Source organism: Dipodomys merriami, unplaced genomic scaffold, assembly GCF_024711535.1.
Source record: "Dipodomys merriami isolate MVZ:Mamm:240054 unplaced genomic scaffold, mDipMer1.0.p SCAF_77, whole genome shotgun sequence".
NCBI classification, from domain to species: domain Eukaryota; kingdom Metazoa; phylum Chordata; class Mammalia; order Rodentia; family Heteromyidae; genus Dipodomys; species Dipodomys merriami.
Genome location: NW_027206368.1, coordinates 6,186,452 through 6,202,576, shown reverse-complemented (window position 1 = coordinate 6,202,576; position 16,125 = coordinate 6,186,452). Strand labels below are relative to the sequence as shown.

General features: G+C 39.8%; 1 non-coding gene across 1 annotated transcript; it reads left to right on the top strand.

Annotated features, from left to right (window-relative positions):
* Positions 1–369: 369 nt before the first annotated feature.
* Positions 370–507, top strand: LOC138818514 (small nucleolar RNA SNORA8). The gene has a single exon (XR_011369160.1). It is a non-coding gene; the product is annotated as a small nucleolar RNA SNORA8 (small nucleolar RNA).
* The last annotated feature ends 15,618 nt before the right edge of the window (positions 508–16,125 follow it).

The following is a 16,125-nucleotide window of genomic DNA, read 5'->3' as shown; positions in this document are numbered from 1 at the left end:
CTCCCCTAGCACTGCTACCGGTGTCTTTAATGCAGTGACATGGATCTCTGCAAAACTTGCTTCCTAGGTAAACTTCATAGACTTGAGTATGCCATACTCAATAGTAATAATTGTTATTATTTTATGTGATCTTGCCACTTAAAAACTTCACATTGGGGCTGGGAATGTGGCTTAAGGATAGAGTGCTTGCCTCTCATGCATGAAGCCCTGGATTCGATTCCTCAGAAAAACAGAAAAAGCTGGAAGTGGTGCTGTGGCTCAAGTTGTAGAAGGCTATCTTTGAGCACAGAGAGGCTCAGGGAGAGTGCCCAGGCCCAGAGTTCAAACCCCACGACATATATATATATATACACACACACACACTTACATTACACTGTATGGTACTTGCATTCAGCAATACCTCCTGCTGATGTGTTCAAAGGACAGTGCAATAGAAACTCAATATCTGGCATCGTTGGTTTTCTTGGCTTTGTCCATGGTAAACCTGGTATTTCTATTGATACAATATATGCAGTTTCACAATTCATATTGATAATACTTAGGATAACTGATCTTTTCAGCAAATGCTTTTCTTTCTCTAGGCAGGCATTCAGCAGTTGAATCAAGCTGTTGGACTTAAAAAGTGATCCCAAAATTTGCTTGCAAAATGACATTTCAAAGATTTTAGGTGTGTCATCAGTAATTCTGTAATAGTGCTAAAAGAAGCCCTAATAAAAGATTTGTGGCAGGGCTGATCAGAGTTTCTGCTTTTGGTTGGCCATTTGAACATAGCAACTAGATTTTGGCCTCCCGAGCAGTGGTATGGCTGGCTTGAAAATTGTTTGCTTCAAAAAGGGCTCCCTTAGATTTCAAGAGAAATCTTGAGCATCAGTTTCATGGGCAGTGAAGGATACAACATGTAAAAATGATTAAATAAAATTTATTGACTTCAAATAAAAAATATACATACACACATATATGTATGTGTATATATGTATGTATGTATGAATATATGTAAACATTAAAAAATTTTTAGGGGGAAGATGGCGGAGGAGAAGCTGGAATCTGAACAAGCTCTTGCATAGAAAGCAGTTTTAGAGTTCCAGTGAACAGTCCTAAGCCAGAGAATCACACCAAGTGTGCCATCACAGGACAGAGAGTTAGGCAAGAGAGGGGAAGCCAAGGCAAGGAGACACATCTGAGCGCTTGCCAGCAGCCGCCACGGTGGCAGCAGGGTCACGGCGGCAACTGCAGGGCACCCATACCTGAGCCACAGAGAGTCCGGGACAAAGAAGCCAGACGCAGTGGGGGAGCGGATTCTACTCAACACCAGCAAGAACTGAAAAGGGGCGGACATCTTCATCCTGCAGTTTGCAGACCAGAGACGACCCAGGATCCAAGACTCGGCGTGAGTACAAGCCTGACGTCCTCACTCCATCTCAGGGAGCAGAGGAGGGAAGGCCACCCCTTCCCCCCCAGCAACAGTGATCTCCATCTTGGATACCGACAAAGCTCAGAGGAGCTGCTAGCTCCAACTCAGGCCTTGGAATAAAATGAGTCATTGAGCAGGTCACAAGAACTTAACGGCAAAGTGACCTGCCAGACTCAGCTCCATCCAGGGAAAAGTCACCCAGCTCAGGCGCCAGCCATAAGAGTGGCTTTCCGCTCTGGGTAACCAGAGCCAGAGACTGCCCCTCCCTCTAGCAGCCTCCACAATCAATTGAAATACAGACACCCTGAGAATGGCTCCAGGCTGGGCGCTGTGAGTTTTTCACAAAATAGCCCGAGGGAAAAGCAACTGTTTGTTGAAAGGCCTCAACTCTACCCAGAACCTAGCCTCATCACTGCATCCCCCTCATTTGTGATTCTCAAAGCAGATCACCCTCCCAGAAAACTAACCAGGGAGGGGGATCTCAAAATCTTGGGTAAAACAGAGCATTTTTCTGCCTGATCGAACAAACTGACTTAAGAAAACAATCAAGCCACAGGACCCCAAGCTGACCAGAGACTCCAACAAGAGGCTGGTTACAGACAAAAAGGAGATATAGGATTCTTCCCACCCCTCCCAAAAAAACCAAAAAAAAAATCAAAGAAATTTTTTCTTCTTCTTCTTCTTCTTCTTTTGGTACCTTATATATTTATAATTGTTTTTTTCTAAAACTTTTATTAATCTTTAATTTTTTCCTTTTTTGAATAAAATTGTTTTCCAGAAACTTTTTTTTTCTCTTATAATTTTTATTTTAGGAATACTTGAATGTGCGTTTTCCTATCTTTTCTTGTCTTCTTTCTCTTTTTCTTTCTTTTTTAAATTATCTTTTTGTTTTTTGTTTAGCTCTACTGATCTTCTGATCTTTATTTCTCCCTTTCTTATTCTTTTCACCTTTTCCTCTCTTTTGTTCTGCTTTACGTGACTTAACTCTTGTCCTGCACATCCTCAGATATACCCTTACTTAACAAGTAGACCCTATCCCCCATTGTGTACACACATAATCCACAAATTTATTACTCAATTCAAAACCTCTGAGACTTCAATTCCTTAATAGCAGTACTACCTCTTTATACCTATATAATATTTTAAGCATTTTGTTAAGTTTTTCACAACTCCTCTATGTCCCTCCCCTTCTCTCAATATATTCACATTCCTCTCTAAATAGCTTGTCTTTTTTTTCTCCATAATAATATTAATTTTTAAGTTTATATTTTTTTTGGTCTCTTTTCATTTCCCTTTCCCTTTCTTCTTTTTCTCTCTCTCTCTACTTGCATCCTACCCAACCTATTTCCTGCATTGAGATTAGGACATAGTTAACTCTCCCTGTGCCTCCCCACACCAATCTATTCCTATTTTTTACCCACATCTCTCCCTAACCCTAATAATTTCTGGTTTCCAAATACTTCTCTGTGGTTCAAAGCTCATTAACATATAGTTGTTTGATGTTGAATAGATGTATCTGTTGAACTAGATTGTATCTGTAGACTATTGACTGTACAAATGCAAACTCTGGTTTATGGTTGCCTTAAGATAGGGTTCTAGCACAAAACTGGTGCTATTTTCATCTCAAATGGTCAGAGTAAGCCGGAAAAACACAAGAAAAATGGCAAATCCTGGTATCTTAATTCCCAATCTTGATAATCAGGGGACAGAACAGATAATAAATGATCCACAGGAGAGTTCCCAAGTAGCTCTACAAACACTGCTGGCAAACATGACAAATGAAAAGTTTGACAACTTACAAAGGACTCTGTATGAGCATGATAGGGAGAGAGAGGAGGCATCCCAAAAGTTTATACAGGAATATCATAAGTGTGAGGAAGCTACTCAAAAACTGATACAGGATTTGCGTGAGCAGCTTGAAAATACTCAAGAGAAAGGGATGAATAGCGTGAGCAGGCTGAGAACACTCAAAGAGAACTGCAGGAATCCCACGAACACGAGGAAGCTAATCAAAGAGTAATACAGGAATTGAGAGACCAGGTAGAGAACACACAAAGATCACTAAAGGCATTCATGGAATCCATTAACAAAGAGCTGAAGGAAGTCAGGGAGACCACAAAGGGAATGCTGAATGGAACCCAACAGAAGGAATAGGGGTCCAAAGAAACCATAACCAATCAACTAAGTGATTTGAGAACAAACACTGAACACCAAATTAAGGAAGTAAAGAAATTCATACAAGACCTAAAACAGAGCTTCAACAAAGAATTTGAAGCCATCAAAGCTGACCATTTAGAAGGAAAAGAGATTTAAAAAAAAACAAAGTAGAGAGTATTGACAGCAGGTTAGACCATGCAGAAGATCTAATCTCAGGGATTGATGACAGCGTAGATATTATAGAGAAAGAACAAACAACCATAAAAGACAAGTCCTAGAAATATGATAGATCTATCCAACACCTGGAAGACACCATCAGAAGGCCTAACTTAAGGATAGTCGGTGTAGAGGAGCACCTAGAAATAGAAGTTAATGGTCTAGGAAATTTGTTCAACAGGATCCTAGCAGAGAACTTCCCAAACATACAAAAAGATAGCACTATTCAGATACAAGAAGCTTTTAGAACCCCAAATAGACCAGACCAGAATAGGACATCCCACCATCACATTATAATCCACACAGGATCAACTCAGACCAAGGAAAAGATCCTTAAAGCTGTCAAGGAGAAACGGTTAACCACTTATAAAGGGAAATCACTTAGAATCACCTCAGATTTCTCAGCAGAGACAATCAAAGCAAGAAGAGCCTGGAATGATGTATGCCATGCCCTAATAACAAACAACTATCAACCAAGAATACTGTACCCAGCTAAACTCTCCTTCATAACTGAAGGCCAAATAAAAACCTTCCATAGCAAAGAAAAATTGAAACAATACATCTCCACCAAACCAGCCATACAAAAGATTCTTAAAGATGTCCTACACATAGAAAACCAACAAGACCACAATAAAGGCCAAGAAACTGCACCCAAACTGAGAATCCAAGAACCATAGGAAGAACCCAGTTTTCACAGCCCCCAAGAAGGTGGATAACATGGCAGGAACTCCCAAATACCTCTCAGTCCTATCTCTTAACGTTATCGGACTGAACTCTCCAATTAAGCGACATAGAATGTCTAGTTGGATTAAAAAACAAGACCCTTCTATCTGCTGCCTGCAGGAGTCACATCTTGCCCGTAAAAACAAACACATTTTCAATGTTAAAGGCTGGAACAAAATCTACCAAGCAAACGGCCCCCATAAACAGGCGGGAGTTGCAATCCTAATATCAGATAAAATAGACTTCAAATTAAAATTCGTGAGAAGAGATAAAGAAGGTCGCTACATACTAATTAAAGGATCCCTCCTTCAGGAGGATATTACAATTCTAAATATCTATTCGCCAAACAAGGGAGCACCCAAATTTATCAAAGAAACACTACTTTCCCTCAAATCCCATATAGATCCAAAGACATTAAATGTTGGGGATTTTAACACACCACTCTCCCCACTAGATAGATCAACTCAGCAAAAACTCAACAGAGAAACCGCAGATCTAAACAGCTGCATAAATCAACTAGACTTAACAGACATTTACCGAACATTTCACCCAGCAGCATCAGAATACACGTTTTCTTCAGCAGCACATGGAACGTTTTCTAAAATAGACCACATTTTAGGCCACACAGCAAACTTGTCTAAATTCAGAAACATTGAAGTTATACCTTGCATTCTCTCTGAGGACAAGGGAATAAAATTAGAACTCAACACCAAAAGCCACCAAAGAAAGCCCGGTATCACATAGAGGCTGAACAACACACTGCTGAATCATGAGTGGGTCATGGAAGAGATTAGAAAGGAAATTTAAATGTTCTTGCTATTCAACAAAAATGAACACACAAATTGCCAGCTCCTCTGGGACACAGCAAAGGCAGTACTCAGAGGCAAGTTTAAAGCTCTGAGCTCCTACATCAACAAATTGGAAAGATCTGAATCTAACAATTTAATGACACATCTTAACCTCCTTGAAAAAGAGCAGCAAGATAAACCCCAATCCTGTAGACGGAAAGAAATGATTAAAATTAAATCAGAATTAAATGAATTAGAATCCAAAAAAGCTATACAAAGAATCAATAAAACAAAGAGTTGGTTCTTCGAAAAACTTAACAAAATGGACAGACCCTTTGCAAGTCTTATAAGAAAAAGAAGAGAACACACCCAAATTAATAAACTAAGAGATGAGAATGAAAACATCACCAGGGAAACAACCAAGACTTAGAACATTATAAGGGAATACTTCTCAAAACTTTATACTAATAATTTTGAGAACTTGAAAGAAATGGAGCTTTTCCTAGCAAATATTGATATGACAAAACTAAACCAAGATGAGTTAAACTATCTTAACAGGCCGATATCAAGCATTGAAATAGAAACAGCAATAAGAGACCTCCCAGCTAAGAAAAGTCCAGGACCAGAGGTTTTACAGCGGAATGTTACAAGGCCTGCTCACACCAATACTCCTCCAGCTCTTCAATGAAATTGAAAGAGAAAGCTCACTACCGAACACATTCTATGAAGCCATCAAAACACTCATCCCAAAACCAGGCAGGGACTCATCAAAGAAAGAGAACTATAGACCAATTTCTTTGATGAACTTTGATGCAAAATTTCTCAACAATATTTTGGCCAATCGACTTCAACAATTCATCTATAAATCAGACACCACGATCAAACAGGATTCATTTCAAGGATGCAAAGCTGGTTCAATATACGCAAATCAATTAATACTATTCATCACATAAACAGGAGCAAGGATAAGAACCACATGGTTATCTCAATAGACGCAGAAAAAGCATTCAACAAGATCCAACACCCCTTTATGATGAAGGTTTTGGAAAAATTAGGAATCCATGGAACATTCCTCAATACAATAAAGGCTGTATATGACAAACCTACAGCCAGCATTATACTCAATGGTGAAAAACTACAGCCATTTCCTCTTAACTCAGGAACAAGACAAGGATGCCAATCTCTCCACTTCTCTGCTATCTGGTATTAGAATGCCTAGCCACAGCAATAAGACAAGATGCAGACATAAATGTGATCCAAAGAGGGAAAGAAGAAATAAAACTCTCCCTCTTTGCAGATGACATGATCTTGTATTTAAAGAATCCCATAGACTCCACTCCCAAATTACTCAAGTTGATTCAAAACTTTGGCATAGTAGCAGGTTATAAAATTAACCCCCCAAAATCAATGGCTTTTCTGTATGCCAACAATGAGAAAAGTGGGGCTGAAATTAGGAAATCAAATCCATTTGTAATAGCCCCACAGAAAATAAAATACCTAGGAATTAACTTAACCAAAGAAGTGAAGGACTTCTATGATGAAAACTTTAAAACCTTGGAAAAGGAAATCAACACAGAACTTAAAAAATGGCAAAACTTCCCATTCTCCTGGATTGGAAAGAATAACATCGTGAAAATGGCAATACTTCCCAAGGCTATCTTCAAATTCAAAGCAATACCTATCAAAATTCCAACCTCATTCTTCAAGGAAATAGAAGAGGCAATCCAAAAATTCATATGAAACAATAAAAGACCCCAAATAACAAAAATGCTACTCAACGGAAAGAACACTGCTGGAGGAATATCATTACCAAATTTCATACTCTACTATAAAGCCATAGTAATCAAAACAGCTGGGTATTGGCATAAGAACAGACCTCAGGACCAATGGAATAGAATTGAAAACCCAGAAATGAACCTACAGACCTATAGCCATCTAATCTTCGATAAAGGAGCTAAAACAATAGAATGGAAGAAAGACAGCCTCTTCAGTAAATGGTGCTGGCAATATTGGTTAACTACATGTAGAAAACTAAAGCTCGATCCTTATATTTCACCCTGCACCAGAATAAAATCCAAATGGATCAAAGACTTGAAGTCAAAGCAGACACTCTGAAAACATTACAGGATGGAATAGGAGAAACCCCAGGTCTCCTTGGTTCAGGCCGAAATTTTCTGAATAGAGACCTGGAAACACAACAAATCAAAGAAAGGTTGGACAAATGGGATTGCATATAGTTGCAGAGCTTCTGCAGGGCCAAACAATGGACAAGGGTCTCATATCTAAAATATACTTGGAACTCAAAAAATTAAACCCTCCAACAACAAATCCTCAAAGAAAAAACTGCCCAATAAATATGTGGGTGAAAGCCTGAAAGAGAAACTTCTCTGGAGAAGAAAGAAGCATGGCCAATAGACACATGAAGAAATGTTCAACATCCCTAGCCATAAAAGAAATGCAAATCAAAACAACTTTGAGATATCTCCTCACTCCAGTTAGAATGGCAAAAATCAAGAACTCTAACAACAACAGATGCTGGAGGGGATGTGGACAGAAAGGAACCTTACTTCATTGTTGGTGAGAATGTAAACTTGTTCAACCACTTTGGAAAGCAGTATGGAGGTTCTTCAAATGACTTCATATAGAGCTCCCCTATCACCCAGCAATCCCACTTTTGGGCATTTTCCCAAATGTTTACAAACAAGACCACACTAAAGCTACCAGCACAACTATGTTTATTGCAGCATTATTTACCATAGCTAAGATATGGAACCAACCTAGATGCCCCTTAGTAGATGAATGGATCAAGAAAATGTTGTATATATACAAAATGGTATTTTATGCATCCATCAGAAAGAATGACATTGTCCCATTTGTTAGGAATTGGTAAAACTTGGAAAAAATTATATTAAGTGAAGTAAGCCAGGCCCAAAGAAACATAGGTCCCATGGTTTCCTTTATTTGCAATATCTAGTATATGTATGAGTCAAGCGGAAAAGGTCAGATAATGTGATGTCAGGAAAATGAACCTTTAGATATGTATTTTAATGTTTTTTTTCTATCATGCATGTGTTTCCAACGCATTTATAAGATTATCTCTTTGTTGCATTGTATGTCCCTTCCCCACAGTATAAACCCTGTTTCACTATATTTGATGTCAGTATAACTTGTGGAGGAGATGGGGAAAAACCAGTTGTTTAAGGATACAGGTGGACCTGTTGCAACAATGAGAAGTACAAGTTGTCATGTCCAAAACGAGCTTTACAACGTCGGTGTGGTGGGGGGGATAGGGGGGAAGGAGAAGGATTGGGATTGGGTGGGGGAGGGGAAGGCTGGGAAGGGATGTTAAGTGTAAACAAAGGAGGAGGCTGCAATGCTTGGTAAGAAATGTCCGCATTATCCTGCCCATGTAATTGTAACCCCTCTGTACAGTATGTTCACATATAAAATAAAATAAAATAAATGTACTCACTATCTTGCCCATGTAATTGTCACCCCTCAGTACAGTATTTTCACAATAAATAAAAAGAATCTGTGGTATATATACACAAAAAAAATTCTTTAGTACATTTGACTTGTATGCACTGAAGCAAAGTACACTGACAATGTTGAACTTTGTGGCTTCTTGTCTGTTGATCTTATAGTAAAAGATACAGCCCCTACCCTGATGTACTGTTAGTATAAGAGTGATGTGTTGAGTAATAAATAAGTAGTGCAGACTTTTTCTAGAAAAATTTGGTAGTATAGCAGCACTTCTATACTATTTCTGTCATGGAGGAGATGGGATAAGTACTGGTTTTTGGAGAAAGTCACAGTCAGGTGATATGAACTAAATGCTACAGAGGGTAGAACAAGCCAAGTACAGAAGTGAGCATCTAGAAGGAATTTAGGTAGACACACTTGAGTGACTGTCCGACTAAGTGATGGATTAAGACAGGCAGAGCTCAGGTTGTGAGATCCCAAGATGCTAGGTTTAGTCATTTGAAGTCTGCAGAGAATGAGGGAGACAATAACAAGGTCTCAAGGAGGAAAGCATGTCTGTGTCAGTCTCACTTAGGAATCAGTCTCAGTAGTCGCAAAGGCATTGGAGTCAGGGCCAGGTTCATGGTAGTGAGAATAGAGGCGATAAAATATGATGTATAAAGCAGAGTCCAAATCAAGTTGGAGATGCCATGAAGTAAGGAAGAGGCAAGAGCAGCCTGTCTCGTGCCTTTAATTCCCTCTTACTCCCTTGTCACATTGTCTTCTGATCATTCTGCAGTGCTTGCTAGCAGAGGCACCAACAGATGCTTAACTCATGTCAAAAGAGAGTCATGGGAGAAATCTCACAAATCTACCCGGGGGCTTTTGTTTGCCAAACAGCAATCATGCTAGGAACTGATTTTTGCAGTATGACATTGTCCAGGAGCTCTTTGCTGAGAATATAATTTTTTTAATAATTGTATTGTTATTATTAAGTTGTTAAGGGGTTATCATTTCATGAAAACGTCATTTATGCACTCAGTTATCAGGACAGAGCTAACTGGTCCCCAGAAGATATGTGTGGACTCTGCCCTCCTGAACAATAGATGGGAGCAGCTGTAGTGTTTGGATTGATTTTTGTGGCCCTTCTCCAAGCATTCTGTTCCATCCACTTCACACTGATCATTTCTGTCTAGGTGGAGTGAAGCCTGAAGGCCATGGAGATGACCATAAAATGTTCAACATGGAGTTTACCTGTGACCACTGCCAGGGTCACAGGCCGAAGAATGAACTGCAATGTGTGTGATGACTTTGATCTTTGATATGGATGCTATGCAGCAAGGAAATATTCCTATGGGTATGTCTCAGATGACTTGCACACACTTCACATCTTCTTGATGTATATCTTTGCTTAGTAAGAAGCCTGCTGTTCAGGCACCAGTGGCTCATGCCTGTAATCCTAACTACTCTGGAGACTAAGATCTGAGGATCATGGTTAGAAGCCAGACCTGGCAGGGAAGTCCATGAGACTCTTAATTCCAAAAAAAATCTAGAACTATGGCTCAAGTGGTAGAGTACTAGCTTTGAGCAAAAAGGCCCAGGCCTGTGCTGGCTGCTGGTGGCTCACATCTACAATCCTAGTTATTCAAGGAGGATGAGATCTGAAGATCATGGTTCAAAGCCAGCCCAGGAGGAAAGTCCGTGAGACTCTTACCTCAATTTCTCAAGAAAAAGCCAGAAGCGGTGCTGTGGCTCAAGTGATAGAGGGCTAGCATTGAGCAAAAGGAACTGAGACAGTGCCCCAGGCTGACAAAAAGAAAAACGAAAGAAAGGAAAAAAGCCCAGGTCTTGAATTCAAACCCCATGACCAGCACACATATGTGCACACACACACACACACACACACACACAAACACACACACACACACACACACACACACACACACACACACACACACACACACACACACACATGCACGCACATGCACTAGACTTTTTTTTAAAAAGCCAAGTTCTGACCTCCACTGTCAGTTCACTTTTTCTGGGGTCTCCTATAATCCACATACCCGCACTGCACCAGTTGCTTGTGAAAAATTGTGTTTAACATGCAAATATGTTCGAAGGTGCCCCATCCTTCTTCCAGAAGCCTGTAATTTGGGTAAGCAGGCCTCAGACAAGAGTCTCACAAATTAGAGAACAGCCAGGGACATTGACTCCTGGAATACAAATCCTGAATCATTCATTCATACAACTATTCATCTTATATTTTCTGTATACCAGGCTTGGGACAAGGAGCTAGAAGAAAGAACAGTGAACCAAAAAGAAAGTCCCTGCTCTCAAGAGCCAAGAATCAACAAATAATACCAACTTTAGTATTAGGCCACGCATGGTCACATAAAGTCTATTAGGAGACAGAGGAAAAGAGGATCATGATTTGAGGCTAACTCGGGCAAAAAGCTAATGAGATTGCATCTCCAACAATAAGGTTGCTATCATGGTACACATTTGTGATCACAGTTATGTAAGAGGCTTTTAGGTAGGAAGATCACATCAGCAAAAGATGTGAGAAAAACTAAAGAAAAGAGATCTGGGGATATGGCTCAAATGGAAAAGCCCAGCAAGCATGAAGCTCTGGGTTCAAATACCAAATACTGCAAAAAATAATAATAATTAAAAAATATAGCTCTGTGGTTTCTTTTTTTCCCCCAATGATAAGAATCATACCCAGGGCCTCACATGCTACACATGTATTCTACCACTTAGTTATACACTAAGCCCTTCCTTTATTAAAGTAAGTTTTTGTTTTTAAAAAAATTTAAACCTAGCCAAAACTAGAGAGACCAGTTCACTGTCCCAATACCCAGATTCAGCAATTAGGAAGATTTTGTTATATGTTCTTAAGTTTATTTGAGTCTTTTTCCTCCATAAAGTTTTTTTTGTTTTGCTTTGCTTTTTTTTGGGGGGGGGTACAGTTGTGGGGCCTGAACTCTGGGCCTGAGCACTGGCCCTCAGCTCTTCAGCTTAAGGCTAGCACTCTATCACTTGAACCACAGCACCACTTCCAGCTTTTTTCTTTTTGCTTATGTGGTGCTGAGGAATCGAACCTAGGGCCTCAGGCATGCAAGGCAAGTGCTCTACCACTGAGCCACCTTCCCAGCCCTTTGCTTTGCTTTTTTAAGAGAAGGTCTCATTATGTTGCCCAGTTCAACCTTGAACTCAAAATCCTCCCGCTTGAGCCTTCCAAGAACATAATTCCTTTCACCCTAGTCTCCCAAGTGCTGGGACTACAGGCTTACGCTGCTACACCTAGCTTGTTAAAAGATTTTAAACAAATTTAATATCTTCAATCATTTTGTGCTGTGTACTTTATATTTACCTCTAAGTTATGAGCATTATCTCATATTACCAAAACACTATTTGCACATCTTGCAAAATTCACAATAAGGAGTTTTTACTTAGCCTGATTTCCACAGGCAGTTTTCTATGGGGTTATGAAATCCAGAAATGGTATGCCAGTGTTGGTTCTTTGTTTCCAAGGTGCAAATCCATATCTCCCCTTAAATTTTCAATAACAACAACTTACAGGTATTAATGTTCAGTGGCAGCCAAGCCTGGGTTCCTGTTTGGAGTGACAAATCATAATAATGCCTTGCCTTTGCAGCCATTTTCCTACCCATAGCATCACAGCCTATCCCATGGTGACCATCCAGATCAGTGGCCACCAGAGGCTCATCCAGCCATATATCCACAACTACTCCTGGCTGCTCTGTGCTGCCTTGGCTCTCTATAGTGCCCATGTGACCAGCACAGAGGACATGGATGGGGAAAAACTGGGTCCTCAGGCCTGCAGCAGTGTCGCCATCCTTCCGAGCCAGTGCATGCAGCTCGTCGGGGACTGTCTGGTGAAGGCTCACCAGGGCAAAGGAGATTGTTCTTCATGCACAGAGTAGACCCCAGCTAGTGGTGGAGGCAAAGCCCAGGCATCAGTGAAAGATGATGCTAGTCTCAGAAGCAGCAGGGTCTTGTGGCCTACAAGAGTGATTCACCCCAGCCTAGAATTTAAATCTCAGGCTCACTTGAGAGGACTATTGGTATAAAGTAACATTTAGTTTCTCAAAATGTTTACATGATGTTACAAAAATAATAAGTAGAATTCTTGAAGTCTGTGGATAGAATATTTAGTACTTGAATGTTCATAACTTTGCTTAGGAAAGCCAGATAGATATTGTTAACATAGAGGGCAAATCTATTTCCATATGCCAGATAAGAGTTATCTATAAAGTAATTTAGCAGGCTTTGGTGTTGCACATCTTTAATCCCCACATCCCAGAGGGAGCTTCTCCTTTTCTATTTCTAAATACCCTATGTGGTTAAAATGTATCCTTCCTCCAATCTATTTAGCAAACACTGAAACTGCCCTGGAAAGGACTGAAAAACCCCTGGTAAGTATTGTACTATAGGAATGCCTATTGCAGGTAACCATAATTCCACAATCAAACACTGGAATCCAGGGATTAAAAAAAAATCTTCACTAGCTATACAACAGAAAAGGACCTCATATCTAAAATATACTTAGAGATCCAAACATACCCCCAAAACAAATCCTCAAAAAACAACCACCCCATTAATAAGTGGACTAAAGAATTAAAAAGAACTTCTCTGAAGGGGAAATAAAAATGGGCAATAGACACATGAAAAAATGTTCAACATCTCTGGCCATGAAAGAAATGCAAATCAAAACTACATTGAGATTCTACCTCACCCCAGTTAGCATGGACCATTATCAAGAAAACTAATTTGAACAGATCCTGGAGAGGGTGTGGCCAAAAGAGAACACTACTACACTGTTGGTGGGAATGTAAACTTGTTCAACCACTCTGGAAAGCAGTATGGAGGTTTCTTAAAATACTAAACATGGAGCTCCCCTATGATCCAGCAATCCCACTCCTGGACATTTACCCAAAAGACCATAAACAGCACCTATGTTTACTACATCATTATTTACCATTGCTCAGATACTGAATCAACCAAGATGCCCCTCAGTAGATTCATGGATCAAGAAAATGTAGTATATATACACAATGGAATTCTATGCTTCCATCATAAAAAATGGCATCGCTCCATTTCCATTTCCAAATGGAAAGACATGGAAGCAATCATATGAAGTGAACTAAGTCAGACCCAAAGAACATAGTCTCCATTGTTTCTCTCATTTTTAATAGTTAGTGTGTATCTAGGATAATCCTAGCAGAGGGTCGCAATAGCTCAATAGCTATGTACATATGATGCTAATCAAAATGAACTCCAAGATATGGAAATGAGGGTTTTGTTTTGTTTGTCATTTTAGTGTACTGTTTGCAGTTATTTCTTTTTTCTTTCATTTTTCCCCCCTTTGGTTTATTCCATATGGTCACTGTCTTTGATTTCATTACCCTTTGTCTTGTATATAAGTTTACCTGATTTTGTGAAGGGAAGGGAACCATAGAAACAGTGGGACAAGGGTAAACCAATGCAACATTACATGCTATGTTGGAAATGAACTTTACAACTTGGGAGGAGGGAAAGCAGGAGAAAACAAGAGAGAGAATAACACTGTTTGAAAGAAATGTACTCATTACTTTACTTATATAACTAACTCCTCTGTACATCACCACGAAAATAAAATAAATAAATTTAATTAAAAAAATAAAAATGTACTTGTAGAGTTGGGTGCCAGTGGCTCATGCCCATAATCCTAGCTAATCAGGGAGGCTGAGATCTGAGGATTTAGGTTCAAATCCAGCCAGGCAGGAAAGTCCATAAAACTCTATATCTCCAAATAATCACCAAAAACCCACAAGTGGAGCTGAGGCTCAAATGGCAGAGTACTATTCTTGAGTGGTCAAGCTAAGGGAGAGTGCCTAGGCCCTGAGTTCAAGCCCCAATTCTGACACAAAAAAATGATGAATCATGGTTGGGCGCCGGTTGCTTACACCTGTAATCCTAGCTACTCAGGAGGCTGAGATCTGAGGATCACAGTTCAAAGTCTGCCTGGCCAGGAATGTCTGTGAGACTCTTATCTCCAGTAAACGACTGGAAAACTGGAAGTGCTCCTGTGGCTCAAGTGGTAGAACGCTTGCCTTGAGTTGAAGACCTCAGGGACAGCACCCAAGCCCAGAGTTCAAGCCCCATGACTAACAACAACAAAAAAAGATGAATCTGTGTGAAAGTCAGGCTTGGTGGCCATATCTTTTAGGAGACTGTAATAGGGAGGATTGCAGTTCTAGGCCAGCCTGACAGAATAGTTTTCTAAGGAAGTGGGCTGTAGTGGAAAATACTTGTAATTCCAGCAACAATAGGAATCCTAAAGTAAAATCTCAGCTCAAACACATACCTGGGTGGAAAATGAGAGTCTAGACTTGAGGTAACCATTGAAAAATGGTATGCTCCAGCAGTAAGGACACCTGTCTTGTCAGTACCAGGCCCTGAATTCAAATGATGGTATTATGAGAAAAGAAAGTATTAGCCATGCTTTGAGGCAAATAAAGTATCTCCAGACATAGTGGTCTTCAGATATTTTTTTCACTTGAGATATAAAGAAATGGCAACTAATAATGGTTTTTATTAAAACATGTTGGAGGGAGAAGCAAGTTCTAAAACAGGGTTTAAAACATGACACATAAAAATGGTCTCCCTTCTTATGTTCTGATGGCTAATGTCTTCAAGGTTTGTATACTCAGCACATTGGCTTCTTGTCATGTATTACCTTCTTCTTTGGAGGTGAATAGAACTACAGTACTCTTTTTAGAAGTCATTAGAATAAATCTGAATATATAGTTCAGAAAACAATTCACTTTCAGGGCTGGAAAGGTGGCTCAGTGTTAGAGCACTTGCCTTGCATGCATGAGGCCCTGGTGGCAATTCCTCAGCACCACATAAGCAAAAAGAAAAAGCCGGAAGTGGTACTGTGGCTCAAGTGGTAGAGTGCTAGCCTTGAGCTGAAGAGATGAGGGACAGTGCCCAGGTCCAGAGTTCAGGCCACACGACAGGACCTTCCCCCCCCCAAAAAGAATTAACTTTCAAGAACAGCTAACATTTTAAAAAATTAACATATTGGCATATATAGTTTGTGCCAAGGAGTTTTCCAGTTTAAAGAGCTGACTGTGATCAAGTTTTGTGAACTGACAAGTCCTTCGTACACTACTTAAAGATAATAAAAAAATATTTCAAAAATCCCCCCACAAGGTCTCCCTTAACTCAAGAACAATGGATATTTAAACGTTACAGAACTCTAGACTAGGAAAACAGAAACCTGAATTTGAGACCTGATTGTAGCATGTTATCTTTTGATCTTGATAAGATCCATTCATCTCTTTAAATATCAGTGAA